The sequence below is a fragment of the Zonotrichia albicollis genome, chromosome 23 (genome assembly GCF_047830755.1).
Source record: "Zonotrichia albicollis isolate bZonAlb1 chromosome 23, bZonAlb1.hap1, whole genome shotgun sequence".
Classification (NCBI taxonomy): domain Eukaryota; kingdom Metazoa; phylum Chordata; class Aves; order Passeriformes; family Passerellidae; genus Zonotrichia; species Zonotrichia albicollis.
In genome coordinates, this window is record NC_133841.1 from 11,070,010 (window position 1) to 11,093,895 (window position 23,886).

The following is a 23,886-nucleotide window of genomic DNA, read 5'->3' on the forward strand; positions in this document are numbered from 1 at the left end:
CTCAGCTCTTGCTGCCACCGCTGTCCTGACACCGCCGTCCCAATGTCAGCACCACTGCTGCCACCGCCGCTGCTGCCGCAACAGTTGTGCTCAAGGACTGAGTGCTCGCTCCTTGTGCTGCTGTGCAACCACCGGGTCTGGGACATCTGTGACCTCAGAGCCAGCTGTGACCTCAGCCTGCTGTGACCCCTGAGCCTGCTGTGACCTCAGCCTGCTGTGACTCCTGAGCCTGCTGTGACCTCATGGCCTCAGCTGTACCCCCAGAGTGTGCCCGCATCTGTACAAGTGGGCTGCCCTGATTGTAAATGTTGTGCTTCATCAAAGGGCCATTGCTCAGCAAAAGTTTTTTTTTCCTGCTTCCATTGCTGGTCAGTCAGGCTGTGTCTCTGAAGATGCTCTTGATTGTTGCAGTTTGAATTTATTTTATTGATTCCTGTTTAAGTGGTTCATGGTTTACCCGTGGGTTTTACCCTCCCTCAAAGCTGTCCCTCATGCCATTCCCCGCCCCTTGTTCCAGCTCTTTCCCTGCCTGTCATGGCACCCCAGCCTCTTGGTTCCTGAAGGAACCTTCAGGCCAATCTCTGACTGCAACAGCCCTTTGGAATTCCCCTATTCCAGAGGCCCCGTGGGCCCATGTGAGCCATCCTCTCCACCCTCCTACCGCAATGGGCCCCAGACACTTCCCCTGAGGATTCCCTATTGGTCAGCTGTTTGTATGCACCCCCTGACTTGTATCTGTATAAAACCCCTTGCACAATAAATCTAGGGGCTTTTTATCCTATTTCTTTCACCTGGAATAAACTCTTCCTTGCGGAACCTCAGAGGGCCTCCTCCTTTCTCCTCTGCCTGGTCCCTGTCGTGGCTGGTGTCTGGCTCTAAAGGTTCTGCCTCTGGTAAATCGCTATCCTGGGGCAGTTCCCTACTCCTGCGGTGGTGCCGGAGTTCTAAGAGTTACCCGGGTTCCGACAGTCTCTTCACTAATCCCCCGAATGTCCCTTCTTCAGGGCCTGCTCTGGTGCCCTGCCATATCCCACACCAGAGTGGGATTCACATACTGCAGCCCAGAGTTAGGTTTGTTCAACAGTGAAATGGGTGTGGTCAGCAGGATTGCTGGAGATAAATCCCTACAGAACTAAAGAAAATGTGTGCACCAAGCTAGGGCTTGAATAGGCACAGGAATTTTGGAAAGACGAGGACAAGGTAGCAATGTAAAATCAGCTGAAAATAAAAGGAGGAAATGCTAAAGGAGTTATTTGTGCACATTTGGAGATTTATTTTTCTTGGGTGCAAAGCAAAATCAAAAGGTCCTAAATGCCCAAAAGATTGGAAACGTGGAATGTCCTCCATAGCAGAGTGTCAGACCTCTGTATCCTTAAAAAAATTTTATGGTGGTGGAACAGTGGCAGCTTGAGCTGGTGCCTCTGGGGGACTCTGAACAAAGAACCCCTGGGCTTTGATACCCTCTCAGGTGAAGTGTGACAGTCTGGGGTATTGCGGCTGTGTCTGACTGCCCGGGTGCTGGCTGGCACCACAGGTCCCCACCCTCTGCTGAGCCATCCCTCTCCTACAGTCAGATTTAGTCTGTCACATTTGGCTTTTCTCTCTGATGCACTAGCAGGACCACAAGAGCACATGGTACTGAGGATGTAAAAATGCCTGTTCTGGCTGGAACATTGCTGTTGCGTGACAGCCTGCAGGCAGAGCGGGCAGCTGGAGGGATGTTGACTCGTGTCCCCGGTCCCAGCCACGCTACATACATGAGAGCTGCTGGGTGTTGGTGCTCGCTGGGACCCGGCCTGGCCCGGCACCATGGGGAGTTACAAAGCGTCTTCAAGGAATCCCCAGGCGTTAAACCACACAGTTTAGCCTGGGATTTTAAGTTTTTTTGCAGTAAATCTTGTAAAAGGCCTGAGCAAGTCTCCTATGAATTCTCTCCCTGGCAAGCCCAGTCCCGGCCTCGAACGCCCCTCAGCATTGTCAAGTGTCCAGGTTTAGAGCAAATTTTGGGGAAGGATCCCCCAAAGGAACTCCAGTGGGAAAAGCAGATCTAATTGGCCCCTCCCCCCAACTGGTCCAGGAGGAAAAAAATACCTCCTTGGAGAAAGGTGGGAAAAACCCTGTTTATTAAACAATAAAACCAAAACAATATCAAACAATGAGACCCCTTGCCACTCTAAAAGAGATGACAAACTGATAAAACCCCGGTTTGAAGCTCAGCTCACTCAGTCTCTGCTCAGTCCCTCCGGTGCTGGAATTGTCGCAGGCCAGGCCTGGCCCGGTGGGCCACAGCTGCAGCTGCTCTCCTGGGTGTTCAGTCCAGAGCAGTTTCAAGAGGTCCAAAGAAAAAGGAAAAAAAAAACAGTCCAGAGAACTTCTTTGCCTCAGCTCGCTAAAACTAACAAAAATGCAAAAGAAGAGCTCTGTCCCGCTGTCTGTTCATCCACAGACAACACAGTCCAGGAGTAGGAATGTGGAGGAGTGAGTGCAGTGTCTGAAAACAAACTGTGCGCTTCTTCTTTGCCCCCTTTCACTCTCTGGAACAGTCTTAAAGGTACAAAACTTATTATTCAACATAAACAGAATGAGACGATTTGGGATAAAAGCATCATATAGTCAACCCAGGACATTCCACCCCTTATCCCCATATTGTCTGCTTACTATTAAAACTAATATAAATTCTAACTCTACAAGTACATACATGATACATCCATTATAAGCAATACATAGACAATGGTAATAACATTCAGCAAACAGTGATATTTACACAGGTTTTATCCAACAATCAGATCTCCCTGAGGTACACATCGTGTTCTTCCATCTTTTTGCATTATGCACCATGTGCAACCTGGTCCCTGAGCAAAAACAACCCCACGAATGGGTTTGTCTGTATTCGAGGCAGGATTAATCCAAGCTGTCTTCCCTAATAAACCTCTGACATGTACCACTGGGACTTTGTCTCCATCTACTCTCTGCAAAGGCTCAGATTGAGCAGGGCCCACTCGGTTAGTAGAGCCTCGGGTGTTAACTAACCAGGTGGCTTTTTCCAGATGCTGCTCCCAGTTTTTGAAAGATCCCCCACCTAATGCTTTCCGTGTGGTTTTTAACAGTCCATTGTACCTCTCCACTTTGCCTGCAGCTGGTGCATGATAGGGGATATGGTACACCCACTCAATGCCATGTTCCCTAGCCCAGGTGTTGATAAGGCTGTTCTTGAAATGAGTCCTGTTGTCAGACTCCATCCTCTCAGGGGTGCCATGTGTCCACAGAACTTGCTTTTCAAGGCCCAGGATGGTGTTCCGGGCCGTAGCATGAGGCACAGGGTGGGTTTCCAACCATCCAGTGGTGGCCTCCACCATGGTCAGCACGTAGCTTTTGCCCTGGCGTGTCTGGGGCAGTGTGATGGAGTCAATCTGCCAGGCCTCCCCATGCTTGTACTTGGACCACCGCCCACCGTACCAGAGGGGCTTCACTCACTTGGCCTGCTTGATGGCAGCACACGTCTCACAGTCATGGATAACCTGAGAAATACTGTCCATGGTTAGATCCACCCCTCGGTCTCGTGCCCACTTATAGGTGGCATCTCTGCCCTGGTGGCCTGAGGCATCATGGGCCTATTGAGCTAGGAATAACTCTCCCTTATGTTCCCAATCTAGGTCTATTTTGGACACCCCTATCTTTGCAGCCTGGTCTACTTGCTCATTGTTTTGGTGCCCCTCATTGGCCCTACTCTTGGGTACATGGGCATCTAAATGGCGGACTTTCACAGGTAGCCTCCCTACCCTGATAGCAATGTCTTTCCACTCTTCAGCAGCCCAAATTGGTTTTCCTCTATGCTGCCAGTTAGCCTCTTTCCACCTCTCCAGACATCCCCATAGAGCACTGGCTACATCCATAAATCAGTGTAGAGGTAGAGCTTTGGCCACTTCTCTCTCTCAGCAATGTCCAGGGCCAGTTGAACAGCTTTGAGTTCAGCAAGTTGGCTTGATCCACCTTCTCCTTCAGTGGCCTCTGCGACCTGTCGTGTGGGGCTCCATATGGCTGCCTTCCTCTTCCGGTTCATTCCCAGAATGCTGCAAGAACCATCAGTAAAGAGAGTGTATTGTGTATCTTCTGCTGGCAGTTGGTTGTATGGTGGAGCTTCTTCAGCCCGTGTCACTTCTTGTTCCCCTTCATCAGCGAGACCAAAGTTTTCACCTTTCGGCCAGTTTGTAATTATTTCCAGAATCCCAGGGCAATTCAGTTTTCCAATATGGGCACGCTGTGTGATAACAGCAATCCATTTGCTCCATATAGCATTGGTGGCATGGTGCGTAGAGGGAACTTTTGCTTTGAACATCCACCCCAGTACCGGTAGTCGCGGTGCCAGGAGGAGTTGTGCTTCAATGCCTATTACCTCTGAGGCAGCTTGGACTCCTTCATAGGCAGCCAGGATTTCTTTCTCTGTTGGAGTGTGGTTGGCTTTAGACCCTCTATAGCTTCGACTCCAAAATCCCAGTGGTCGGCCTTGAGTCTCCCCAGGCACCTTCTGCTAAAGGCTCCAGGACAAGTCGTGGTTCCCGGCTGCAGAATAGAGCACGTTCTTCACCGCTGGTCCTGTCCTGACTGGGCCAAGGGCTACTGCATGAGCAATCTCCTGTTTGATCTGGACAAAGGCTTGTTGCTGTTCAGGGCCCCAGTGGAAATTGTTCTTCTTACGGGTGACCAGGTAGAGAGGGCTCACGATCTGACTGTATTCGGGAATATGCATCCTCCAAAAACCTATGGTGCCTAGGAAAGCTTGTGTTTCTTTCTTGCTGGATGGTGGAGACATTGCTGTGATCTTTTTGATGACATCGGTGGGAATCTGATGCCATCCATCTTGCCACTTCACTCCCAGGAACTGAATCTTAAGAGCTGGTCCCTTAACTTTGCTCTTCTTGATGGCGAAGCCAGCTTTTAAAAGAATCTGGATGATTTTGTCCCCTTTCTCAAATACCTCTGCTGCTGTCTTCCCCCACACAATGATGTCATCAATGTACTGCAGGTGTTCTGGACCCTCACCCTTTTCCAGTGCAGTCTGGATCAGTCCATGGCAGATGGTGGACCTGTGCTTCCACCCCTGGGGCAGTCGGTTCCAGGTGTACTGCACGCCCCTCCAGGTCAAAGCAAACTGAGGCCTGCATTCTACTGCCAGGGGAATGGAGAAAAATGCATTGGCAATGTCTATAGTGGCGTACCACCTTGCTCGTGGATTTTCTGGAGCCATCCGGCCACTCCCTGCCACAGACCCCCAGTCACGAACCACGGCCCTTTTCCCTGGCAAACAAAATTCACCAGCCCCAATTCTGGATGGCAGAATGCAGAAGCCACTTGGTACTCTCAAACCAGCCCAACTTGGCACTGGTGCCTCCTTGGGTCTGGGAACTATCCGTCGTACCGTGGATTTTAGGGAGGTAGCTGGCCACTCCCAGCCACAGACCCCCATCACAAACCATGGCCCTTTCTCTGGCAAACAAAACTCACCTGCCACACTTCTGGATGGGAGATCGCAGGAGACACTTGGTACTATCAAACCAGCCTGACTTGTCACTGGTGCCACCTTAGGTCTCACTGGTGCCACCTTGCGTCTGGGAACTATCCTGCGTATCGTGGATTTTCAGGAGCCAACCGGCAACTCTCAGCCATAAGCCCCCCAAAAAAAAAACAGGGCCCTTTTCCATGGCAAAGCAAACTCACCAGCCCTGCTTCTGAATGGCAGAATGCAGGAGACACTTGCTACTATCAAACCAGCCCGACTTGGCAGTGGTGCCCCCTTGGGTCTGGGAACCATCCTGCGTATCGTGGATTTTCAGGAGCCAGCCATCCACTCCCAGCCACAGGCCCCCAATCACAAACCACAGCCCTTTTCCCTGGAAAGCAAAATTCACCTGCCCTGCTTCTGAACGGCAGTTGCAGGAGACTCTTGGTACTATCAAACCAGCCCGACTTGGCCGTGGTACCACCTTCGTCTGGGAACTATCCTGCGTATCGTGGATTTTAAGGACCCAGCCGGCCACTCTCAACCAAAGGCCCCCAAACACAAACCACGGCCCTTTTCCCGGGCAAACAAAATTCACCTGCCCTGCTTATGAAGGGCAGATTGCAGGAGCCACTTGGTCCTATCAATTCAACCCGACTTATCGCTCGTGCCACCTTGGGTCTGGGAACTATCCTGGGTACCATTGATTTTAAGAAGCCAGACGGCCACTCCCAGCCACAGGCCTCCAATCACAAACCATGGCTCTTTTCCCTGTAAACAAAACTCATCTGCCCCACTTCTGGCTGGCAGATTGCAGGAGCCACTTGGTACTGTCAAACCAGCCCGACTTGGCACTGGTGCCACCTTGGGTCTGGGAACTATCCAGCATGTCGTAGATTTTCAAGAGCCAGCAAGCCATTCCAGGCCACAGGCCCCCAATCACAAACCATGGCCCTTTTTCCCTGACAAGCAAAACTCACCTGCCCTGCTTCTGGAGTGGAATTTGCAGAAGCCACTTGGTACTATCAAACCAGCCCGACTTCGCGCTGGTGCCACCTTGGGTCTGGGAACTATCCTGCGTATCGTGAATTATAAGGAGCCAGCTGGCCACTCTCAGCCACACGCCCCCAATGACAAACCATGGCCCTTTTCCCTGACAAACAAAACTCACCTGCCCTATTTCTGGATGGGAGATTGCAGGAGCCACTTGGTGCTATCAAACCAACCCCACTTGGCACTGTTGCCACCTTGGTTCTGGGAACTATCCTGCATATCGTGGATTTTAAGAAGCCAGCCGTCCACTCCAAGTCACAGGCCCCCAATGACAAACCATGGCCTTTTTCCCTGCAAACAAAACTCACCTGCCCCAGGCGAATTCCAGTACAGGAATTAGCCTCAAAATGGGGCATCACATTAGTGCAAGGTATCCCATATAACAATCCTGGGCAGGCCATATTAGAGAGAGCAAACCAGACCCTGAAAACCAAGCTAGAAGTATTGGCAAAGGCAGAGGGCTTTGCCAATGCCATTCCCTCGGGAGATCAAGCGCATATGCTGGCAACCGCTTTGCTAGCACTGAATCAGTTCCCTAGGGAAGATGAAACAAACAGTCCTGTTCAAAAGCACTGGGCCACCCGAGCGCTACAGGAGGGCCCGCAGGTGGTAATTAGAAACGAGCTGGGCGAATGGGAAAGGGGCTGGAGGCTGATGCTCACAGGGAGAGGGTACGCAGCTGTCAAAAAGGACGGCAAAGTCAGGTGGTGTCCACTTAAGTCAATTAAGCCCGACCTTCATAACAAGCAGGATGAGACTGACGAGAATTGCAAGTTTCTGTTTACAGGACATGCTCATAGGATGTCCTCGTGACACGTACATGCCCATCCCAGAGGAAAGTGACAGACCACCAAGCCGCCAGGCGGCGCCCGAGAGACCCGCACGGGTGAGACCCAAGCATCAACGGTGTTTCTGTGTGATTTTGCTGTTCAGGCTTGTTGCCAGAGGACAAGCCAGCCCAGATCACTACCCCCTTCGGCCTTTCAGGTGGGTCATACGTCACCTTAGTAGTGACAAGGTGCTCAGGGAAACCACCACACCAAATGCCCCATCCTTTGTGCTCCGCCTTACCGACCTGTTCCCAGGACAACCAAAGGTTGTCAATTCCCCACACGCCACACACATGTACCTATCCTACTGGTGCCCAGCCTCAAACCCAGGAAAAAGCTACAGCAATCACCCAGGGTAAGGATATTGTGGGCACTGGGGCTGCGAAACCATTGTTACAGATGCCAGACCGTCGGGGCCTGGGTGGGATCCACAAGAGCCCGACAAATTCTTACAGTTCGCCTGGGCACCCAGCGGCTGCAAAACACCCATCTTCCTCCAGGGAAGCTTTTATCGCAATCACCATAAAATCCCAAAAATTCGGAAATGCACTAACTACAACATGACGGTCTTGCAGCCAGATCACCCCAGTTGGGCCATAGGCCGAACGTGGACAGTTGTCCTTCAAGGGTCAAAAGAGAGAGTAAATGTGTGAATTATCAGGCTCCAACCGTCGGCGCCCCGAGTGGTCGGACCAAACAAAGTGATTAAAAGCGTGCCGAAAGGGAAAAACGCAACTTACCCTAAAACCCTACCCACTAGAGTCAGCAAAGTCCCAACCGGCCATGCGGAAGCCTTTCAGACAGACCGCGCAGACAGGTCGGACTCAGACCCAATCCTTCGTATGTTAGAAGCTACCTTTATATCCCTGAATGAATCCAACCCTAACCTAACCGAATCCTGCTGGCTTTGCTACGATGTCAAACCCCCCTTTTATGAAGGAATCGCTTTAAACACTCCCTTCAGTTACTCCACGGCCGATGCCCCTCACCAGTGCAGATGGGAAACCCCTCGGAAAGGAATCACACTGAGTCAAGTCACAGGCCAGGGCAGATGCTTTGGCAATGCAACCCTAGCTAGGCGGAGAGGCAACGTCTGCACCAAAGTTGTCAAGCCTAGCAAGAAAAACAGTAAGTGGGTAGTCCCATCCACACCTGGGATGTGGGTTTGCCAGCGATCTGGAGTGAGTCCCTGTGTGTCCCTTGCCAAATTTGATGACTCTAACGACTTTTGTGTCCAAGTTCTGATTGTTCCTAGGGTCCTGTACCACTCAGATGAAGAAGTGTACCGCCTTTTTGAGGAACCCAGCCGGCTCCACAAAAGAGAAATAATAACAGGTGTAACTATCGCGATGTTGCTCGGTTTAGGAGCGGCAGGAACGGCAACAGGTGTCTCAGCCCTAGCGACACAGCACCAAGGACTGTCCCAGCTGCAAATGACCATCGATGAGGACCTGCAAAGGATCGAGAAATCCATCTCCTTCCTGGAGAAGTCAGTCTCCTCTCTCTCGGAAGTGGTCTTGCAGAACAGGCGAGGTCTGGATCTCCTGTTCATGCAGCAAGGGGGCCTGTGCGCCGCCTTGAGAGAGGAGTGCTGCTTCTATGCAGACCACACAGGAGTCGTAAGAGACTCCATGGCAGAACTCCGAAACAGACGGGCTCAGAGACAGAAGGACAGGGAAGCCCAACAGGGCTGGTTCAAGTCCTGGTTCAATCAATCACCATGGCTAACCACTCTGATTTCTACCCTAATAGGTCCATTGGCATTGCTGCTTCTAGCAGTTACCTTCGGACCTTGCCTGCTGAACAAGCTGGTCTCATTCGTTCAGGCCCAGCTGGAACGGGCCAACATCCTGTTCATCGGCCGGCGAATCCAACCAGGGAACACTGCCAGCCACAAGTCCTAAACTTGACTGGCGAAAACTTACTCAAGTTTACCGAACCCCTTTTTCCTTATCGAACTACAACCTTATACCTCATTTCAGTATATGACTACCTCATTCATTTGTGAAAAAGGGGGGGGGGGATTTAGCAGGTAGGGCCAAGCGTTTGGAAGATCTCGTGATGTAACGGGAAGACAGGGCCCCTGCTCCGTAAGATAGGAAAATTAACATAGCAATGCAGCCCCCTAAACCAGATGCCAGTAACTTTCCATTTGCCCAGTAACTTTCCATCCCTTACTAACCATAGATAGTAAAGACAGACCCCCTTTTGGACGTAGAAGCCCCGTAGACTATAAAAACCCATGAGAAGAGAGAATAAAGGCCTTTGATCCTCCACCACGTTGGTGTTAGCGTGTTTCTTAGGCCCGAACAACCCTGGGGAAGGGGGTCGCCGCGCTGTCTCTTGAAACCAGGCCGCCTGCCCTGTATCAGAAGGCAACAATACGCAGAATGGCTCCCAGTCCCAAGGTGGCACCAGTGCCAAGTCGGGCTGGTGTGATAGTACCAAGTGGCTCCTGCAATCTGCCAGCCAGAAGATGGGCAGGTGAGTTTTCTTTGCCAATGAAAAGCGCCATGGATGGTACATGGGGACCGAAGACAGGGAGTGGCCAGCTGGCTCCTGAAAATCCACGATATGCAGGAAGTTTCCCAGTCCCAAGGTGGCACCTGTGCCAAGTCGGGCTGGATAGATAGTACCAAGTGATCCTACAGTCTGCCACCCCGAAGCGGGACATGGGAGATTTGTTTGCCAGGGAAGGGGCCGTGATGTGTGTTTGGGGTCTGTGGCTGGGAGTGGCCGGCTGCCTCCTGAAAATCCTGGGCGCGCAGGATGGTTCCCAGACACAAGGGGGGACCTGTGCCCGGTCGGGCTGGATTGATAGTACCAAGTGTCTCCTACAATCTGCCATGCAGAAGCGGGGCGGGTGAGTTTTGTTTGCCAGGGTAAATGACCGTGGTTTGTTTTTGGGGGCCTACGGCTGCGTTTAGCCGGCTGGTTCCTGAACATCCACGTTACGCAGCATAGTTACGAAACCCTAGGTGGCACCAGTACTACATCCGGCTCTTTTGATAGTGCCTAGGGGCTCCTGCAATCTGCCAGCCAGAAGCTGGGCATGTGACTTTTGTTTGCCAGGGAAAAGGGCCGAGGTGGGTGTTTGGCAGCCTATTGCTGGGAGTGGCCGGCTCGCTCCTGGAAAGCCACTATACGCAGGCAGGTTCCCAGACCTAAATAAAACCAGTGCCAAGTCGGGCTGGTTTGATACTACCAAGGGGCTCCAATAATCTGCCATCTAAAAGCGGGGCATGTGAGTTTTGATGGCCAATGAAAAGTGCCATGGATTCTTTTTGGAGGCCTATGTCAGGGAGTGGCTGGCTGGCTCCTGAAAATCACCATTACGCAAGATGGTTCCCAGATGCAAGGCGGTACCAGGGCCACGTGGGGCTGGATTGATAGGACCAAGTGGCTCCTGCAATCTACCATCCAGAAGCAGGGAAGGTGAGTGTTGTTTGCCAGGGAAAAGGGCCGTGGTTTGTGTTCGGGGGCCTGTGGCTGGGAGTGGCCGGCTGGCTCCTGAAAATCCACGATACGCAGGATGGTTCCCAGATGAAAGGTGGCACCAGTGCCAAGTCGGGCTGGTTTGATAGTACCAAGTGGCTCCTGCAATCTGCCAGCCAGAAGATGGGCAGGTCAGTTTTACTTCCAGGGAAAAGGGCCGTAGTTTGTGTTTGGGGCCTGTGGCTGAGAGTGGCCGGCCGGCTCCTGAAAATCAACGCCGCGCAGGATGGTCCCCAGACCAAAGGGGGCACCAGTGCCGAGTCGGGCTGGTTTGATAGCACAAAGTGGCTCCTGCAAACTACCATCCAGAAGAGGGGCAGCTGAGTGTTTTTCCAGGGAAAAGGGCCGTGGTGTGTGTTTGGCGGCATGAGGCTGGGAGTGGCCGCCTGGCTCCTGAAAATCCACGATACCCAGGATGGTTCCCAGATGAAAGGTGGCGCCAGTGCCGAGACGGGCTGGTTTGATAGTACCAAGTGGCTCCTGCAATCAGCCAGCCATAAGATGGGCAGGTCAGTTTTACTTCCAGTCAAAAGGGCCGTAGTTTGTGTTTGGGGGCCTGTGGCTGGGAGTGGCCGGCTGGATCCTGAAAATCCACGATACGCAGGAAGGTTCCCATATGAAAGGTGGCAGCAGCGCCAAGTCGGGCTGGTTTGATAGAGCCAAGTGGCTCCTGCAATCTGCCAGCCAGAAGATGGGCAGGTCAGTTTGACTTCCAGGGAAAAAGGCCGTAGTTTGTGTTTGGGGGCCTGTGGCTGGGAGTGGCCGGCTGGCTCCTGAAAATCCACGATACGCAGGATGGTTCCCAGACCCAAGGGGGCACCAGTACCAAGTCGGGCTGGTTTGATAGAGCCAAGTGGCTCCTGCAATCTGCCAGCCAGAAGATGAGCAGGTCAGTTTTACTTCCATGGAAAAGGGCCGAAGATTGTGTTTGGGGGCCTGTGGCTGGGAGTGGCCGGCTGGCTCCAGAAAATCCACGATACGCAGGATGATTCCCAGACCCAAGGTAGCACCACTGCCAACTTGGACTGGTATGATAGTACAAAGGTGCTCCTGAATCAGCCGTCCAGAAGCGGGGCGGGTGAGTTTTGTTTGCCAGGGAAAAGGACGTGGTTTGTGTTCGGGGGCCTGTGGCTGGGAGTGGCCGGCTGGCTCCTGAAAATCCACGATACGCGCAGGATGGTTCCCAGACCCAAGGGGGCACCAGTGCCTAGTCAGGGCGGTTTATATGGCCAAGTGGCCCCTGCAATCTGCCAGCCAGAAGCGGGGTGGGTGAGTTTTGTTTGCCAGGCCAAAGGGCCCAGGTTTTGTTTGGGGGCCTGTGGCTGGGAGTGGCCGGCTGGCTCCTGAAAATCCACGATACCAAGGATGGTTCCCAGATGAAAGGTGGCAGCAGTGCCAAGTCGGGCTGGTTTGATAGAGCCAAGTGGCTCCTGCAATCTGCCAGCCAGATGATGGGCAGGTCAGTTTTACTTCCAGGGAAAAGGGCCGTAGTTTGTTTTTGGGGCCTGTGGCTGGGAGTGGCCGGCTGGCTCCTGAAATTCCACGCCGCGCAGGATGGTTCCCAGACCCAAGGGGGCACCACTGCCGAGTCGGGCTGGTTTGATAGTACAAAGTGGCTCCTGCTATCTACCATCCAGAAGCGGGGCAGCTGAGTGTTTTTCCAGGGAAAAGGGCCGTGGTATATGTTTGGGGGCATGTGGCTGGGAGTGGCCGGCTGGCTCCTGAAAATCCACGATACCCAGGATGGTTCCCAGATGAAAGGTGGCGCCAGTGCCAAGTCGGGCTGGTTTGGTAGCACCAAGTGACTCCTGCAATCTGCCAGCCATAAGATGGCAGGTCAGTTTTACTTCCAGTCAAAAGGGCCGTAGTTTGTGTTTGGGGGCCGGTGTCTGGGAGTGGCTGGCTGGCTCCTGAAAATCCACGATACGCAGGAAGGTTCCCAAAAGAAAGGTGGCAGCAGTGCCAAGTTGGGCTGGTTTGATAGAGGCAAGTGGCTCCGGCAATCTGCCAGCCAGAAGATGGGCAGGTCAGTTTTACTTCCAGGGAAAAAGGCCATAGTTTGTGTTTGGGGGCCTGTGGCTGAGAGTGGCCGGCTGGCTCCTGAAAATCCAGGATACGCAGGATGATTCCCAGATGAAAGGTGGCACGAGTGCCGAATCGGGCTGCTTTGATAGAGCCAAGTGGCTCCTGCAGTCTGCCAGGCAGAAGATGGGCAGATCAGTTTTACTTCCAGGGAAAAGGGCGGTACTTTGTATTTGGGGGCCAGTGGCTGGGAGTGGATGCCAGGCTCAAGAAAATCCACGCCGCGCAGGATGGTTCCCAGACCCAAGGGGGCACCAGTACCGAGTCGGGCTGGTTTGATAGAGGCAAGTGGCTCCTGCAATCTGCCCGCCAGAAGATGGGCAGGTCAGTTTTACTTCCAGGGAAAAAGGCCGTGGTTTGTGTTTTGGGGCCTGTGGCTGGCAGTGGCCGGCTGGCTCCTGAAAATCCTTGCTGCGCAGGATGATTCCAAGACCCAAGGGGGCACCACTGCTGTGTAGGGCTGCTTTGATAGAGGCAAGTGGCTCCTGCAATCTTCCAGCCGGAAGTGGGGCGGGTGGGTGTTCTTTGCCAGGGAAAAGGGCCGTAGTTTGTGTTCAGGGGCCTGTGGCTGGGAGTGGCCGGCTGGCTCCTGAAATTCCACGATACGCAGGATGGTTCCCCGACCCAAGGGGGCACCAGTGCCTATTCGGGGTGGTTTAATATGGCCAAGTGGCACCTGCAATCTGCCAGCCAGAAGCGCGGCGTGTGTTTTGTTTGGCAGGGAAAAGGGCCGTAGTTTGTGTTTTGGGGCCTGTGGCTGGGAGTGGCCGCCTGGCTCCTGAAAATCCACGATACGCAGGATGGTTCCCAGATGAAAGGCGGCACCAGTGCCGACTTGGGCTGGTTTGATAGAGGCAAGTGGCTGCTGCAATCTACCAGCCAGAAGCGGGGCGAGTGAGTTTTGTTTGCCAGGGAAAAGAGCCGTGGTTTGTGTTCGGGGGCCTGTGGCTGGGAGTGGCCGGCTGCCTCCTGAAAATACACGATACGCGGGACGGTTCCCAGATGAAAGGTGGCACCAGTGCCAAGTCGGACTGGTATGATAGTACAAAGTGGCTCCTGCAATCTACCATCCAGAAGCGGCGCAGCTGTGTTTTTTTTCCAGGGAACAGGGCCGTGGTATGTGTTTGGGGGCCTGTGCCTGGGAGTGACCGACTGGCTACTGACAATCCACGATATGCGGGATGGTTCCCAGATGAATGGTGGCAGCAGTGCCAAGTCGGGCTGGTTTGATAGAGGCAAGGGGCTCCTGCAATCTGCCAGCCAGAAGCGGGTGGGTGAGTTTTGTTTGCCAGCCCAAAGGGCCGAGGTTTTGTTCGGGGGCCTGTGGCTGGGAGTGGCCGGCTCGCTCCTGAAAATCCACGATACGCAGGATGGTTCCCAGATGAAAGGTGGCAGCAGTGCCAAGTCGGGCTGGTTTGATAGAGCCAAGTGGCTCCTGCAATCTGCCAGCCAGAAGATGGGCAGGTCAGTTTTACTTCCAGGGAAAAGGGCCGTAGTTTGTTTTTGGGGCCTCTGGCTGGGAGTGGCCGACTGGCTCCTGAAAATCCACGATACGCAGGATGGTTCCCAGAAGAAATGTGGCAGCAGTGCCGAGTCGTGCTGGTTTGATAGAGCCAAGTGTCTCCTGCAATCTTCCAGTCAGAAGAGGGGCGGGTGAGTTTTGTTTGCCAGGGAAAAGGGCCGTGGTTTGTGTTCGGGGGCCTGTGGCTGGGAGTGGCCGGCTGGCTCCTGAAAATCCACGATACGCAGGATGGTTCCCTGACCAAAGGGGGCACCAGTGCCTATTCGGGCTGGTTTCATAGTACCAAGTGGCACCTACAATCTGCCAGCCAGAAGCACGGCGCGTGAGTTTTGTTTGCCAGGGAACAGGGCCGTGGTATTTGTTTGGGGGCCTGTGGCTGGGAGTGGCCGACTGGCTCCTGAAAATCCACGATACGCGGGACGGTTCCCAGATGAAAGGTGGCAGCAGTGCCAAGTCGGACTGGTAGGATAGTACAAAGTGGCTCCTGCAATCTACCACCCAGAAGCGGCGCAGCTGTGTTTTTTTTCCAGGGAACAGGGCTGTGGTATGTGTTTGGGGGCCGGTGGCTGGGAGTGGCCGGCTGGCTCCTGAAAATCCACTATACGCAGGATGGTTCCCATATGAAAGGTGGAACCAGTGCCTAGTTGGGCTGGTTTGATAGAGGCAAGTGGCTGCTGCAATCTACCAGCCAGAAGCTGGGCGAGTGAGTTTTGTTTGCCAGGGAAAAGAGCCGTGGTTTGTGTTCGGGGGCCTGTGGCTGGGAGTGGCCGGCTGCCTCCTGAAAATCCACGATACGCGGGACGGTTCCCAGATGAAAGGTGGCACCAGTGCCAAGTCGGACTGGTATGATAGTACGAAGTGGCTCCTGCAATCTACCATCCAGAAGCGGCGCAGCTGTGTTTTTTTTCCAGGGAACAGGGCCGTGGTATGTGTTTGGGGGCCTGTGCCTGGGAGTGACCGACTGGCTACTGAAAATCCACGATATGCGGGATGGTTCCCAGATGAATGGTGGCAGCAGTGCCAAGTCGGGCTGGTTTGATAGAGGCAAGGGGCTCCTGCAATCTGCCAGCCAGAAGCGGGGTGGGTGAGTTTTGTTTGCCAGCCCAAAGGGCCGAGGTTTTGTTCGGGGGCCTGTGGCTGGGAGTGGCCGGCTGGCTCCTGAAAATCCACGATACGCAGGATGGTTCCCAGATGAAAGGTGGCAGCAGTGCCAAGTCGGGCTGGTTTGATAGAGCCAAGTGGCTCCTGCAATCTGCCAGCCAGGAGATGGGCAGGTCAGTTTTACTTCCAGGGAAAAGGGCCGTAGTTTGTTTTTGGGGCCTCTGGCTGGGAGTGGCCGACTGGCTCCTGAAAATCCACGATACGCAGGATGGTTCCCAGAAGAAATGTGGCAGCAGTGCCGAGTCGTGCTGGTTTGATAGAGCCAAGTGTCTCCTGCAATCTTCCAGTCAGAAGAGGGGCGGGTGAGTTTTGTTTGCCAGGGAAAAGGGCCGTGGTTTGTGTTCGGGGGCCTGTGGCTGGGAGTGGCCGGCTGGCTCCTGAAAATCCACGATACGCAGGATGGTTCCCCGACCAAAGGGGGCACCAGTGCCTATTCGGGCTGGTTTCATAGTACCAAGTGGCACCTACAATCTGCCAGCCAGAAGCACGGCGCGTGAGTTTTGTTTTCCAAGGAAAAGGGCCGTGGTATTTGTTTGGGGGCCTGTGGCTGGGAGTGGCCGACTGGCTCCTGAAAATCCACGATACGCGGGACGGTTCCCAGATGAAAGGTGGCAGCAGTGCCAAGTCGGACTGGTAGGATAGTACAAAGTGGCTCCTGCAATCTACCACCCAGAAGCGGCGCAGCTGTGTTTTTTTTCCAGGGAACAGGGCTGTGGTATGTGTTTGGGGGCCGGTGGCTGGGAGTGGCCGGCTGGCTTTTGAAAATCCACGATACGCAGGATGGTTCCCAGATGAAAGGTGGAACCAGTGCCTAGTTGGGCTGGTTTGATAGAGACAAGTGGCTCCTGCAGTCTGCCAGCCAGATGATGGGCAGGTCAGTTTTACTTCCAGGGAAAAGGGCGGTAGTTTGTGTTTGGGGGCCAGTGGCTGGGAGTGGCCGCCTGGCTCCTGAAAATCCACGCCGCGCAGCATGGTTCCCAGACCCATGGGGGCACCAGTGCCAAGCCATGGCGGTGTAAATGGTCAAGAGGCTCCTGCAATCTGCCAGCCAGAAGCGGGGCAGGTGAGTTTTGTTTGCCAGGGAAAAGGGCGGTGGTTTGTGTTCGGGGGCCTGTGGATGGGAGTGGCCTGCTGGCTCCTGAAAATCATCGCCGCACAGGATGGTTCCCAGACCCAAGGGGGCTCCAGTGCCTAGTCGTGGCTGTTTATATGACCAAGTGTCTCCTGCAATCTGCCAGCCAGAAGCGGGGCAGGTGAGTTTTGTTTGCCAGGGAAAAGGGCCGTGGTTTGTGTTTGGGGGCCTGTGGCTTGGAGTGGCCGGCTGGCTCCTGAAAATCCACGCCGCGCAGGATGGTTCCCAGACCCAAGGTGGCACCACTGCCGATTCGGGCTGGTTTGATTGAGGCAAGGGGCTCCTGCAATCTGTCAGCCAGACGATGGGCAGGTGAGTTTTGTTTTCCAAGGAAAAGGGCCGTGGTTTGTGTTCGGGGGCCTGTGGCTGGGAGTGGCCGGCTGGCTCCTGAAAATCCACGTCCCGCAGGATGGATCCCAGACCCAAGGGGGCACCAGGGCCGAGTCTGGCTGGTTTTATAGAGCTAAGTGGCTCCTGCAATCTTCCAGCCAGAAGCGCGGCGCCTGAGTTTTGTTTGCCAGGGCAAAGGGCCGTAGTTTGTGTTCGGGGGCCTGTGGCTGGAAGTGGCCGGCTGGCTCCTGAAAATCCACGCCGCGCAAGATGATTCCCAGATGAAAGGTGGCCCCAGCACCGAGTCGGGCTGGTTTGATAGAGCCATGTGGCTCCTGCAATCTGCAAGCCAGAAGATGGGCAGGTCAGCTTTACTTCCAGGGAAATGGGCCGTAGTTTGTGTTCGGGGGCCTGTGGCTGGGAGTGTCCGGCTGGCTCCTGAAAATCCACGATACGCAGGATGGTTCCCAGATGAAAGATGGCACCACTGCCAAGTCGGACTGGTATGATAGTACCAAGGGGCTCCTGCACTCTGCCAGCCAGAAAATGGGCAGTTCAGCTTTACTTCCAGGGAAAAGGGCCGTAGTTTGTGTTTGGGGGCCTGTGGCTGGGAGTGGCCGGCTGGCTCCTGAAAATCCACGATACCCAGGATGGTTCCAAGATCTAAGGTGGCAACACTGCCAAGTCAGGCTGGTTTGATAATACCAAGTGTCTCCTGCAATCTGCCATGCATAAGCCGGGCGGCTAATTTCCTTGGCAGGGAACTGTCCGAGGTTTGTGATTGGGGGCCTGTGGCTGAGAGTGGCCGGCTGGCTCCTGAAAATCCACGATACGCAGGATGGTTCCCAGACCCAAGGTGGCACCAGTTCCAAGTGAGGTTGGTTTGATAGTACCATGTGGCTTCTGCAATCAGCAGTCCAGAAGCGGGGCAGGTTAGTTTCGTTTCGAGGGAAAAGAGCCGCGGTTTTTTTTTTGGAGGGAAGTGTAGGGAGTGGCCAGCGGGCTCCTGAAAATCCACAATACGCAGGATGGTTTCCAGATGAATGGTGGCACCAGTGCCAAGTCGTGTATTACCATGTGACTCCTGTAATCTGCCATCCAGAAGTGGGGCAGCTGAGTTTTTTTTCAAGGGAAACAGGCCATCGTTTGTGTTTGGGGTCCTGTAGCTTGTAGGGGCAGCTGGCTCCTGAAAATCCACGATACGCAGGATGGTTTCCAGACCCATGCTGGCTCCAGTGCAATGTCAGCCTGATTTGACTGCGTCAAATATCCCCTGCGTTGCTCAGTTCAAAGAAATCTTGTGTCCTAATGTTCTCACAGAAGACTGTTAAAATTTGTCTATTTTTCTGGATTTGTTTTGTTCTTTTTTCTGTACTTTCTACTTCTCTCCACTGTCTGAGAACTTTGACCATTATGTCAGTTGACCTAATGTAAAATTCTCGTAGTAAAGTAAGAGAAGCCAGTAAAAAAAGGCAAATTTGTTAATTGCAGGTGGAAAGAGGGAGGCCAACAAAAGAAAACAAAAGAACAATAATAATGAAATGCTCCCCTGTCTTCTGTGAAAAGTAGAGGCACAGACAAGAAAGAGCAAGTGCAAAATTCTCACTAGAGAAACTCACTTTTTCTGACTAAAGTAATTTCCGGTGCATTTCTTGCGTTTTTCTCATGCCAAACATATTAATCATTGAAGGTGTCCCTTTCCTCTTTCTGGAATACAGCTAGGAAGATGGCTGTGTCATTGCTGACAAGCTGCTATTCTCAGAGGTGTCCAGCTGAAAGTCCTAGATCAATGGATCTCCTCTGTCACTTTGATATGGCATGACTTCCAGTTTCAGCAACTGAACTTGCCAGCCTTACAATTCTTTGCCCCTTGAATGGTCAGATAGGCTCCTTGGCAACTGGCATTTGTAAGGACACGAAACTATGCAGAATTTGTACCATGAGATGATGCAAATGAGTCACGCCGGTAGATTAATTAGGACATGCAAGGCATGAGAGCACAAGAAGAGAGTACACAAGAAGACAGTACAATCTCCTTTTTTCTGAAACACTGTAGAGATCAAATTGAACACAAATCCTCCTGGGCTAGTTCTTGCAAAAGCCTAGGAGTTCTTTTTGTGTTCACACGCCTGGAATATTTAGCTTTGGATCACAGCCGAATGCAGATGACAAAACGAGGCCTTTAAGTCACATCCAGTATGAAGCAGCATGAAAGAAGAAAGCAGCTGAGAGTGCCAACCCTGCTAGGTAATCTCAGTATTCCTCTTGACATGAGCAGAAATTTGAAATGAGTCTCTGAAAATGACAAAGGAGGCTGAAGAAAAGGGAGCGATGACTCCTCTTGCATAGTGTTTCCTAACAGGGATCTTCAAAATGTAAAGATTGTATCATCCTTTCAACTGAAGGAAGGTATGAAAACAACAGGAAGGAAACGGCATCACATGCTAGAAAGACTAGGAAAGAAGTACACTGGGCAGTGTACTTCTAGACAGAAAGGCCACTGATGGAAAACCAACTAAACTGGCACCAATGCAGCAGCATTGTACTAAAGCCAGAAATGTCCAGCGCTTCACTCTCTGCCGTTCCATTCAGATGCACACAGCAGCTCTGCAACAGTCCTACTGATCATCTCCTTGGCGAACTTGGAGTTGAGGGTCCGTGGGGAAGCAGAGTCCCCAGCAAGATGCAAAGGAGAGCTGCTTTCTTGCAACTTTGCCTTTATCAGTTCCATAGCTTTAAGCCATAACAAGCACCATTCAACCAACCACCATACACCAGGCTTTGAACACACGACCGTTCTAGAACTTGTTCATCTACCTCTAATTCAGCTGCCTCACCTTCCCACAGTCCTTTTCTACTTAGCCAATGGAATGGGCCTCAGCCCAAGGCCTTCCTTTTGTAAGCTTCTAGCTAGATGCAGCAGCAAACCACTACTTTCTTCTGTGCCAAGACTTCAGGTAGACGATTTGCATCTGCCCTTCCAGTGAAACCTAACGGGGAGAGAAAAGCCTCTCACAGATGTTCAGTCATTCCATTAGCTACACAGGCCAAATCAAAAGAAAAGCGAGCTATGGGTTTGTGTACTTGCTCCTACACAACACCTGCTGCCCTCTGACAATCAACTAGCAGAAAACCAGCAAAACTGAGACTTGAGGCAAACAACCCTTTGAAGGGAATAATGATGTCAGCAATTACGACAACACATTTCCAGGCTACCGAGATACTTGAAATGTCAGCAAAGGCTGGAGACCAAAGGCTGAACTAATAGGGAAAGGGTAAAAGAATCCCAAGAAAAACATGACCGAAGGTTAAAACAATTCCAAGAAAAACATAGGCAACTGACCTGTTGAAGCCTTCAGGAAATCAGTGGCCGCTGATTTACATAGGCCATTCAAGTTAGTTGACCCGTGCACCTCCCACCCCTTTTTCACCTTTCGGCACCATAGGGTGAATTGTGAGCATGAAATCACAATTCCTTGGATTCTCTTCTTACCTTGACGAGAGAAATTCAGCAACTGAAGTACCTGTTACTGATGTGATACCCAGGAACACCGAGTTGACACATTTCATTTTGTTCAAACACAGCTAGCAAATCTAAGGGCACAAGGCTGGCTTCTTTTCATGACAATTTTTCTGTTTTACAACCTGCTCTGATCCTGGTGAAACTTTTTCATTAGCTTCTCTGTAAAAGCAAAAAGTCCAGTTCACTGTCCCGTCCTACTGCTGCAAGTAAACCATTTGCATTGCCAAGAACAAAAACGGAATTGGAAGGTACAGAGACGCCCGGAGCTATGAGCAGATACGGGGCACATTTCGGTAGAAGCCGCCGTCTGCAGTGCACTGTGACCGGCACAATCGCCTTTGCGCGAAGAAGCCGCTTCTTCGCCTCCGGAAGCCGGAGAAGGCGGCTGCCTCTGAAAGCTGAAGAATGAAGCTGCACAACACTGGGATTGTGTGCACAGCTTGCACACTGATCCAAAACAGTACCTTACCGCTCTCCACCTTTTCCAAACACATGAACGTTCTGTTGGAAAGTGTTTTGGACAACTTTCTTTTTCTTCCTGCAAAACACGCAGCAGACTTCGCTGCAAAATGTAAAATCCGATGGGAGATGTTTTCTATGCTGGCACAGTTTTTCCTTGCCAGACATCGTGGAAAAGATTTTTGCAATGATGTAGACCACAAAAGACGCTAAAGACGAAGGTACGCAGCTCCCCGGAGCAATGCCCCGGTCCCGGGCACATTTCGGCAGATGCCGCCGCACTGGAGTGCACTGTGACCGGTACAATCACCTTTGCTCGAAGAAGCCGCTTCTTCGCCTCCGGGAGCCGGAGAGACCAGTAGCTTCGGAAAGGTGAGAATGAAGCTGAACAACACTTGGATAGTGTGCGCAGCTTGCAAACTGATCCAAAACAGTACCTTACCACTCTCCTACCTTTTCCAAACACATGAACATTCGATTGGAAGCTGTTTTGGAAAACTTTCTTTTTCTTCGTGCAAAACACTCAGCAGACCTCTCTGCAACATGTAAAACACCATGGGAGATGTTTTCTGTGCTGGCACAGTTTCTCCTTGCCAGACATAGTGAAAAACATTTCTGCAATGATGTAGACCACAAAAGACGCTAAAGACGAAGGTACGCAGCTCCCCGGAGCTAAACGCCAGTCCCGGGCACCTTTTGTCAGATGCCCCCGCACTGGAGTGCACTGTGACTGGTACAATCGCCTTTGCGCGAAGAAGCCGCTTCTTCGACTCCGGGACCCAGAGAGACCAGTAGCTACGGAAAAGTGAGAATGAAGCTGCACAACACTGGGATAGTGTGCGCAGCTTGCAAACTGATAGAAAACAGTACCTTACCACTTTCCTACCTTTTCCAAACACATGACCATTCGATTGGAAGGTGTTTTGGAAAACTTTCTTTTTCTTCGTGCATAAACTTCTGCAGAGCTCTCTGCAACATGTAAAACACGATGGGAGATGTTTTCTGTGCAGGCACAGTTTCTCCATGCCAGACATAGTGGAAAGGATTTTTGCAATGATGTAGACCGCAAAAGACGCTAAAGACGAAGGTACGCAGCTCCCCGGAGCTAAGCGCCGGTCCCGGGCACATTTCGGCAGAAGCCGCCGCACTTTAGAGCATTGGCACCGGTACAATCACCTTGGCTCGAAGAAGCCGCGTCTTCGCCTCCGGAAGCCGTAGGGAGCAGTAGCTTCGGAAAGGTGAGAATGAAGCTGCACAACACTGGGATAGTGTGCGCAGCTTGCAAACTGATAGAAAACAGTACCTTCCTACTCTCCTAGCTTTTCCAAACACATGAACATTCGGTTGGAAGATGTTTTGGGAAACTTTCTTTTTCTTCTTGCAAAACACTCAGCAGAGCTCTCTGCAACATGTAAAACACCACGGGAGATGTTTTCTGTGCAGGCACAGTTTCTCCTTGCCAGATATAGTGGAAAAGTTTTTTGCAATGATGTAGACCACAAAAGTCCCGAAAGACGATAGATACGGAGCTCCCCGGAGCTAAACGCCGGTCCCGGGCACATTTCGTCAGATGCTGCCGCCCTGGAGTGCACTGTGACCGGTACAATCGCCTTTGCGCGAAAAAGCCGCTTCTTCGCCTCTGGGACCCGGAGAGACTAGGAGCTACGGAAAAGTGAGAATGAAGCTGAACAACACTGGGATAGTGTGCGCAGCTTGCAAACTGATCCAAAACAGTACCTTACCACTCTCCTACCTTTTCCAAACACATGACCATTCGATTGGAAGGTGTTTTGGATAACTTTCTTTTTCTTCGTGCATAAACTTCTGCAGACCTCTCTGCAACATGTAAAACACCATGAGAGATGTTTTCTGTGCTGGCACAGTTTCTCCTTGCCAGACATATTGAAAAACCTTTCTCTTTACCTAACATATTGAAAAACCTTTCTGTAATGATTTAGACCACAAAAGACGCTAAAGACGAAGGTACGCAGCTCCCCGGAGCTATGTCCCGGTCCCGGGCACGTTTCAGCAGATGCCGCCGCACTGGAGTGCACTGTGACCGGCACAATCGCCTTTGCGTGAAGAAGCCGCTTCTTCGCCTCTGGGAGCCGGAGTGAGCGGCTGCTTTCCAAAGGTGAAGAATGAAGCTGCACAACACTGGGATAGTGTGCGCAGCTTGCAAACTGATAGAAAACAGTACCTTACCACTCTCCTACCTTTTCCAAACACATGAGCATTCTGTTGGAAAGTGTTTTGGACAACTTTCTTTTTCTTCCTGCAAAACACATTGCAGACTTCGCTGCAACATGTAAAACACCATGGGAGATGTTTTCTGTGCAGGCACAGTTTCTCCATGCCAGACATAGTGGAAAGGATTTTTGCAATGATGTAGACCGCAAAAGACGCTAAAGACGAAGGTACGCAGCTCCCCGGAGCTAAGCGCCGGTCCCGGGCACATTTCGGCAGAAGCCGCCGCACTTTAGAGCATTGGCACCGGTACAATCACCTTGGCTCGAAGAAGCCGCGTCTTCGCCTCCGGAAGCCGTAGGGAGCAGTAGCTTCGGAAAGGTGAGAATGAAGCTGCACAACACTGGGATAGTGTGCGCAGCTTGCAAACTGATAGAAAACAGTACCTTCCTACTCTCCTAGCTTTTCCAAACACATGAACATTCGGTTGGAAGATGTTTTGGGAAACTTTCTTTTTCTTCTTGCAAAACACTCAGCAGAGCTCTCTGCAACATGTAAAACACCACGGGAGATGTTTTCTGTGCAGGCACAGTTTCTCCTTGCCAGATATAGTGG